Source organism: Vicia villosa, linkage group LG6 (genome assembly GCF_029867415.1).
Source record: "Vicia villosa cultivar HV-30 ecotype Madison, WI linkage group LG6, Vvil1.0, whole genome shotgun sequence".
Taxonomy (NCBI): Eukaryota; Viridiplantae; Streptophyta; class Magnoliopsida; order Fabales; family Fabaceae; genus Vicia; species Vicia villosa.
The window spans coordinates 67,239,424-67,247,959 of record NC_081185.1 but is presented as its reverse complement, the minus strand read 5'-3'; positions in this window follow the sequence as shown (position 1 = coordinate 67,247,959).

Here is an 8,536-nt window from a genome sequence, read left to right as displayed (position 1 = left end):
CTCAGTTTCAGATACAAAGAGCTTTCTCAACTTCTTGTATTTGATACTAAGCTTAGCCTTGATTTCAAGAATTTCTGCTAAACTGGAAGCTAGCTCTTCTCTAGATAGATCAGAAAATACCTCTTCAGAGCCAGATTCTAATTCTGATGTAGATTCTGCTTCATCATCCATAGTAGCCATCAGCGCAATGTTAGCCTGCTCGCCTTCAGAGTGTGATTCTGATTCTGATGAACCCGAATCATCCCAGGTTGCCATAAGACCCTTCTTCTTATGAAACTTCTTCTTGGGCTTCTCCTTCTGAAGCTTTGGACACTCACTCTTGTAGTGACCTGGCTCATTGCACTCGAAGCAAGTGACATTCTTCTTGTCAGATCTTCTGCTTCCAGAAGATTCTCCTCTTTCAGGCTTCTTAGAACTTCTGAAGTTTTTGAACTTCCTTTGTTTGCTCTTCCAGAGTTGGTTTACCCTTCTGGAGATCATGGACAGCTCATCTTCTTCTTCTTCTTCTGATTCTGATTCTTCAGAATCTTCTTCTTCAACCTGAAATGCGTTAGTACATTTTTTATAATTAGATTTTAATGCAATAGACTTACCTTTCTTCTGAGGTTCATTAACATCTAGCTCAATTTCATGACTCCTCAGAGCACTGATTAACTCTTCAAGAGAGACTTCATTCAGGTTCTTGGCAATTTTGAATGCAGTCACCATAGGACCCCATCTTCTTGGCAAGCTTGTGATGATCTTCTTGACGTGATCAGCCTTTGTATATCCCTTTTCAAGAACTCTTAATCCAGCAGTTAGAGTTTGAAATCTTGAGAACATTGTTTCAATGTTTTCATCGTCCTCCATCTTGAAGGCTTCAAATTTCTGGATTAAAGCAAGAGCTTTGGTCTCTTTGACTTGGGCATTTCCTTCATGAGTCATTTTCATTGATTCATATGTATCATGGGCAGTTTCCTTGTTAGATATCTTCTCATATTCAGAATGAGAGATAACATTCAGCAAAACAGTCCTTGACTTGTGATGATTTTTGAATTGCTTCTTCTGATCATCACTCATTTCTTGTCTTGTCAGCTTTACTCCACTAGCCTTCACAGGATGTTTATAACCATCCACAAGCAAGTCCCACAAATCACCATCTAGACCCAGAAAATAACTTTCCAATCTATCTTTCCAATATTCAAAGTTTTCACCATCGAATACTGGTGGTCTAGTGTAGCCATTGTTTCCATTTCCATTGTGTTGCTCAGTAGAGCCAGATGTAGTAGGAGTAGGAGTACCATCAGCCATATTGACTTAGCGTTTTTCTCTTCCTGAATCTTTTCTAAACACGGTTAAGTGCTTCCACCTTAGAACCGGCGCTCTGATGCCAATTGAAGGATAGAAAAACACTTAGAAAGAGGGGGTTTGAATAAGCGTAACTTTAAAAACTCTTAAGATAACAACAATTGCACAATGATTTTTATCCTGGTTCGTTGTTAACGAAACTACTCCAGTCCACCCCCTTAGAGTGATTTACCTCACCTGAGGATTTAATCCACTAATCAACCTTGATTACAATGGTTTTCCACTTAGATACCTTCTAAGTCTTCTAGAGTATTCTGATCACAACTTGATCACTCTAGGAAATCAATGCTTAGATACCTTCTAAGACTTTTAGAGAATCCGATCACAACTTGATCTTCTCTAGTTCCTTTACAAATGAATGTAAACAAATTCTTACAAGAGTATTACAATGCTTCTTAATAAGCTATAATCACAACTGTGATATTTCTCTTAAGTTCTAAGCTTAATCTCACTAAGATATTACAAAAGTAATGTAAGGTTGAAGATGAAGTTTGAGAGCTTTTCAAATTGAAAGCGTTTCTGTATTTTGTGTGAAAGTGTTGTATTCAGCTTCTCATCAGAACTTCTATTTATAGGCGTTTTGAGAAGAAGACCGTTGGGAGCATTTAATGCGTTTCGTGATCCGTAAAGCATTGCATTTAATGTTTCACTCTTTTGTCAACTACCTCGAGCCTTGCTTTTCCTGCTTTAACTGACTTTGCCTTTAATAGCTTCTAACGTTCCTTTTGTCATTCAGTGTAGCCTGCCATCTTGTACTTGCTTCTGATATGATCTTTGTAGATACAATGTTTGAATTAATCAGAGTCAAACAGCTTGGTGCAGAGCATCTTCTTGTCTTCTGACTTTGAAGTGCTTCTGGCGTGATACCATAAGAACTTCAGTGCTTCTGCTTCTGAACTCAAGTTTTTCTGATGCTTCAATAGACCATGTTCTGATTCTGCTTGACCATCTTCTGATGTCTTGCGAGAGCATGTTCTGATGTTGCATACTGAACCTTCTGAGTCAATGCTTCTTAGCGCTGAATTGTGCATACTCATCATATATTTTCTGAAATGGAAAATGCATAGGATTAGAGTACCACATTGTCTTATACAAAATTCATATACATTGTTATCATCAAAACTAAGAATATTGATCAGAACAATTCTTGTTCTAACAGAGTTTGCTGAAATTAGCTCATCAAACTTCCGTTTTACAAATCCGATTGTTAGTTTTCTGAATCCTCCTTCGGAGATGACCATGGCGGAGAGGAAGAGTTCTCATGGGTTGTGAGAAGAGATGGGGGAGGACATTCTAGCCCAGTTGGGGAGGTAGAAGTCCTCTGGCCTGGTGATACTCATGGCCACTTGCATGGCAGACGTATCCTTTGTTGGCTTTTCCTTGATGACCGGTTTGGCTTCCTTGGCAGCCTCCCGTTTCTTAGCGTATTTCTTCAGGTGTCCCTCCCTAATCAATATCTTTATCGCGTCCTTCAGGTGGATGCAGTCTTCGGTGTTGTTCCCGTGACCTTTGTGGAAGCGGCAGAACTTTGATTTGTCCGCGTTTGGATGTGCAGGCATGGATTTCGGGAAGCAGACCTTGCCCGTTTGGAATTTGGCATTTGCGCATTCGTTTAGGATGTGCTCCCTGGATTTGTTCAACAGGGTGTATTCCCGAAACTTTCCTGCCGGGCCTTTGTAGTCCTTAGGATCTCGACCTTTGTCTTCTTTCTTCTTATCGGATCCCTGGCGGGAATGGTCTTGACGGGCGCCTTTGGTGTTTTCTCCCTGTATGGAGTTGCGGACCGCGTGAGCAGCTTCTTTTTCCTCATACTGTATATACGCCTGGGCCTTGAGGAAAAACACATCCAAAGTGGCCAGTGTCTCGATCCCAACGGCTTTGGCAAAATCTGAGCATGGTCGGAGGCCTCGTTCGAGTAAGAACTTTTTCATGTGGGTTGTAGTGGACACCTGCACGGCCTCTATGTTGAACCTCTCTATGTAGGCTTGGAGTGATTCGTCTTTCCCCTGGATGATGGCTTCTAGGGAAGCTTCTGATTTTGGATGCCTGCGGGAGGCCGTTGTCGAACGCTCGCGAAAAATGAACAGAGTCGCCACCAATATATTTATCCCATAAGGGAAAGGAATATCAGAAAACCTAACAAGGGATAAGAACAGGGTCTTGCGACCAGAGAATCTAGGTACGGGAGTCGGTTACGCGAGGGGAAGGTACTAGCACCCCTCACGCCCATCGTACTCGATGGTATCCACCTATGTTTGCTTCTATCTAAAGGGTGTACACTATGTCTATGTCTATATGCGAATGAATGCAAAATGTAGGGAAAATAAAGAATTGTACTCGCACGGGCCCTACCCCGCTGCCTACGTATCCTTTTCAGGAATCAGAGTTACGTAGCTCGGCTCAAGATTTCCTGTTTGTTTTTGTATTTTTTAGTTGGGCGGCGTTAACGTTCGCGCTCTTGCATAAGGGACGACCTACGATGCGTGTGAGCGGAAATAACGGTGCCCTTAGGTGCCAATGAGGCAAAAGAAAAAGAAATGATTGGTTTGTGTCTTTTAGGGTAATTCCATGATGACAAAGACCTACTACAAGGCTTCGCATCACTTCCTTACTTTGTTTTAAATCTAACCATTTATTAGTGTTTTAAGTGTTTTTGGTTGGTGATTTTTAAGGGGATTTATTTGTGACTTAGATCATACCAAAAAGAGTTTTGTTTTGCATATTTAGAGAACGCACATCGAGGCCTACGCCACAATCGTTTCTCTAAATAGCGATTAAGAAATACATCGAGGCTTCACACCTCAATCATTTCTTTTCCGCTAAGTAAAAGAGATACAAAAAGAAGTTTTTTATGAATATTTAGAGAATGCACATCGAGGCCTACGCCACAATCGTTTCTCTAAATAACGGTTAAGAAATACATCGAGGCCTCACACCTCAATCATTTCTTATCCGCTAAGTAGGAAAGAACATACATCGGGGCCTACGCCCCAATCATTTCTTTCCTACTATGAAGAAGTAACAGTATGACCTTCATCGATATTTATTAAGTATTTTAAAAGTTGAAAAGAAAAAGAAATGAAATAGGGGAACTAATTCTATGTTCTAATCTAAGTGTTGTCTAATTCCTATTTATGTACAAAAGGAGTCTAAAATGGTACTAACGAAATAGGCCTAAAATAAGGCCAAAAATACAAGCAATAAAATCACACAAGCATCATACAAAAATAACTTTTTTTTGTTGCTGAGTTCAATCATGACCAAAAATGGAGAAGGTGAGTGGGCTCTATGGGGGGTGCAGCGACTATGGCGTTTTGGCCCAGGGATTAACAATTGGTCTATCATCAAAGCATTTCCCAAAATTTTTATCCAGACATTTATCTTGATTACCACTAATTAACATTAAATTAGATTAAAAGAACTTGAAAATTTTAAAAGAATTGAAAATTAAAAAGGGATTAGGGTTTTTTACTTGGTGACGGTTCAGCTCTCATCAGAGCTCTCTTCCTCTCTCACGCGAGCGATGCAAGCGGCGGCCGGAGGTCTTTCTTCTCCGATCGATTCATCTCCTCTCCGCCGCGAAAACAAACACTAGAACAAACTCCTCACGCGTCTCATCTCTCCGTTTCTCCATCTCATTCTTCGCTCCGCCCTCGCCTCTCTCGTCTCCGATTCAGACTCGCTTCATTCTCGAACTGATCAGTAAACGCATTGTGTTGTTGAGGATGTATGAAGAAGATGATGATTTGCGTTCTTGTTCGGTTTTCCTTTGACTTTCGCTCGTATCAAACAACACAGTCGTATCGGAAGTAACTTCGATGGTGCTTCAACGGCGACGACAACGGAAAGAACACCATAGACTCTTCAGGTAACACCTTACTCTTTTAACGTTTCACGGAATTCCTCTTCTTTTCCGATTCTTTTTCGTGTCTTGGTTTGGTTACTGATTATTGATGGAGGCGTGTTGTTGTTGTTGATTGCAGATGAAGATGAAATCGTTGCATTGTTATCATATCATGTTGATGCAGATGAAGATGAAATCGTTGCATCGAATTGCTGCGTCGGTGATTGTCGAATCGGTGAAGAGTGCTATTGTTATTCTGTGATGAAGATTAAAATTGCGGTGGTTGTGAAGTTTGTGGCGTTTTTCAGCTTCTGTTGAAGTGATGAAGGTTGAAGAAAGGTCAAGAGTTGAAGATCGTGAATGAAGATGAGGTTGAGAGTGAAGAACTGAGGTGAAGAATGGTTAAGGTGAAAGGATTGAAGAGAGGTAGAAGAAGAAGCCTCCCTGCAGAAGAGATGATGGTTATATATAGGCGAGTCCCTCTCTCCTTTTTCTGTTAGGATTCAGTTATCTTCTGTTCTTCCTCCCCTTCTCTTTTCTGATTCTGTCATGAGCTTTTTGAAATGGTTATGAATTCTGTTGAGTTTGTAACTGATTTTTTTGGTTAGTTATCAGTTAGATGTAGGTTGTTAATGAGTGACCGAATTCTGTTAGAAATCAGTTGGATAGTTATAGTGAAGTTTGTTAAAACTGTTAGTGAGGTAGTTAGGTTTACACATGGTTAGGGATTGGTTATAAAATTCTGTTAGGTTGCAGTTAGAATGGTAACTGTTTTTTGGTATGCAGGATTTTCTTTCAAGAAGTGTATCTGTTTGTGTATGTACTGATGTAGCTGTGACTGGTTTTTATTCTTTTTTCTTTTAGTATGGATCTGAATTGGTTATATTTGTGTTATTAGTGTGTGCAGGATTTGATGCTGAACTGTTGTGATTCTGTTTGGGAAAGTGGTTATGTAGGTTGCTTTTAACAAGTGAAGAAATGGCTGCAAGTTGGTGGTAAGTAATATTTATGCAGGGGCTGATTCTGAAATTCTATTTTTTTGGTTAGAAGTTAGGATGAATTAGTTTGAAAATGATACGAAATGGGACTGTTTTGGTTTAGTTTGCAAAACTGTTTTGAATGAAGATAGTTGTGTGATATGGTTTGAATGTTGCAGGATTGAGATTTGGCTTCAGTTGCATTTCGTGTAGCATTATGAAGGTTTGTGTGGAATGGGGCATGGCTTGGAGCTTTGAGGAAAAGGTTTACAAGATGGAACAAGAGATAGAATCAAGACTTTAGAACAATTTTTGTATTTGAAAGGTGTAATGTGTAATTGAAATTGGATGAATGTATAGACATTTGGATCTTCTGAACTTTTGTAATGGATGAGAACCTTTGGACAATTTTTGTAATCTTGTAAATTTTCCTTTATGAATGACTTTGAATCCAATGAGTCCTTGAATTTATCTCTTGACTTTGTGGGCATCTCAACGATGTTTCTTCTGATTTTACCTCTAGATCTCAATGACATGAAGAATGAATGAAACTTGGATAATACTTGAATGAGCTTGAATCGGATGTTGAACTTTTCTTCAAGTAATAAAGCTTTTGCAACTATTCCAAATTCCTTCCACTTTATCTTCTAGTCTTATATGCTTAAGAACTTTGATTCATTTGACAAATGTAAACACAAATTCGAATTCAAAGTATTAATGGATCCAAATTCGGCTTCACTTCTCAAAGAAACCTTGACTTCAATTCAATCTTCTAATCCATATCAACTTGTATGACAAGCGCCAGTAGCTGAAAGAATAGAACTAATAGAAGAGCAACCCCATGAGGAACCCTTGAAGAGAAAATATAATTTGAAGCACAGAAGAAGTGAAGATCACGAAATCTTGAATTCCATCTTCAATTAATGGACCTAAATGAGCGCATGAACCCAAAACTTCTAATTCCTTTATTTGAGAGGCAGCTTCACGACTTTATTTGTTTGAGAAAGAATCAAAGTATTAATTTCAAGCAAATTTATTTGAATCCTTGATGAACCACCTAAATATTTGATCTCTCGAGAAGTTCTGACAAAGGTGCTATTGTAATCTAACAACCTTGAATAATGAGAAGAACTTTAAAACCATAAGGAATCCAAACTACCACCATCCTTGATCCCACTGCCCAGTTTATTGATTAATGATGCATGGGTTATGTTAGATGACCTAATGGAAGGTATATACATGAATGCAAAAGTCTAAGCTAGATAAAATTGAAAGGGTAGGACAAATTTGGGGTATGACAGCCGTGAAGTGTCGGGAGAAAAGCTTTCTGAGCCCTTTCCACGACGTGATGGATTCACCGAGAAGGCTCTTGTACCAAGTCATGGTTCCTTTGCGTAGCGTGGTCGGGAACAACCGGCATTTAATTGCGCCCGGTACTCCTCTATAGTCTAGGAGGGCATCGATGTTCTCGATACGCTCATCTGGGTCGGTTGTCCGGTCATACGTGCCCAGCGGCGGGGGCTTCTCGAGACCGATCAGCAGGGGTGCTTCCAAGATGGCGTGGGATAGAGGGCCCCGACGCTCTTCTTCCTCGTGACTAGGGATGGGTGTGATGGACCGGCTGTGGCTACGCTTGTGTCGCCTGCGATCGTCGTCGTGCCTTGTGGGAGGTGACTTAGATCTTCTCTTCGGTCGGGGAGACTGCGAACGGTGTCGGGAGCGGTGGTCGATGTGTCCTTTCTTGGAAGTGGGACCCGCACCCCCTCGGAGAGAGGGGGAACGAGGGCGTTTCTTGGTGATGGTCTCGCGCTGAGAGCGAGGTTTGTGGCCGGGGGGATTTTTAGAACGATGTTTTTGTTATAGCGCTTCGATTTGATCGTTCTGTTGCTTGACTAGGGCGTTTGTATGCGCAAGGGCGGCCAAGACGGCGACCATGGTCTGGTCCGGGGGAGTCGGACCCTTGGTGGAGAAAGGGTTCTCAAGAACTGCTTCGTGGTTGTCTTTACCGCTGGTTTTTTCGAGGTGATGGACAGTGTTGTCGCAGAAATCTTTCGGGAATGGTACGCCGTGAGACCGTCATGAGGATGTGGAGCGGCGTTTCTGGGTGGAGGAACGACGAGAGAGATGTCGTTCTTGTTGATCATAGTTGCGTCTAGAGAAGAGAAGTATTCGTTATTGCCAGCCATAGATGATAGTTGAATGAGAGCTTTGGGTTATGAATTTTTGCAGGGGCAAGAAAGGATCAAGAAATGCAAGAAAAGAAACGGGGGAGCTGATGTTTTCCCACAGACGGCGTCATTGATCTTTCCGAGAAGAACATGTAGCCTGCAACGGTGAAGCTTGAACTCTGGGACGGTTGAGAGAAAAA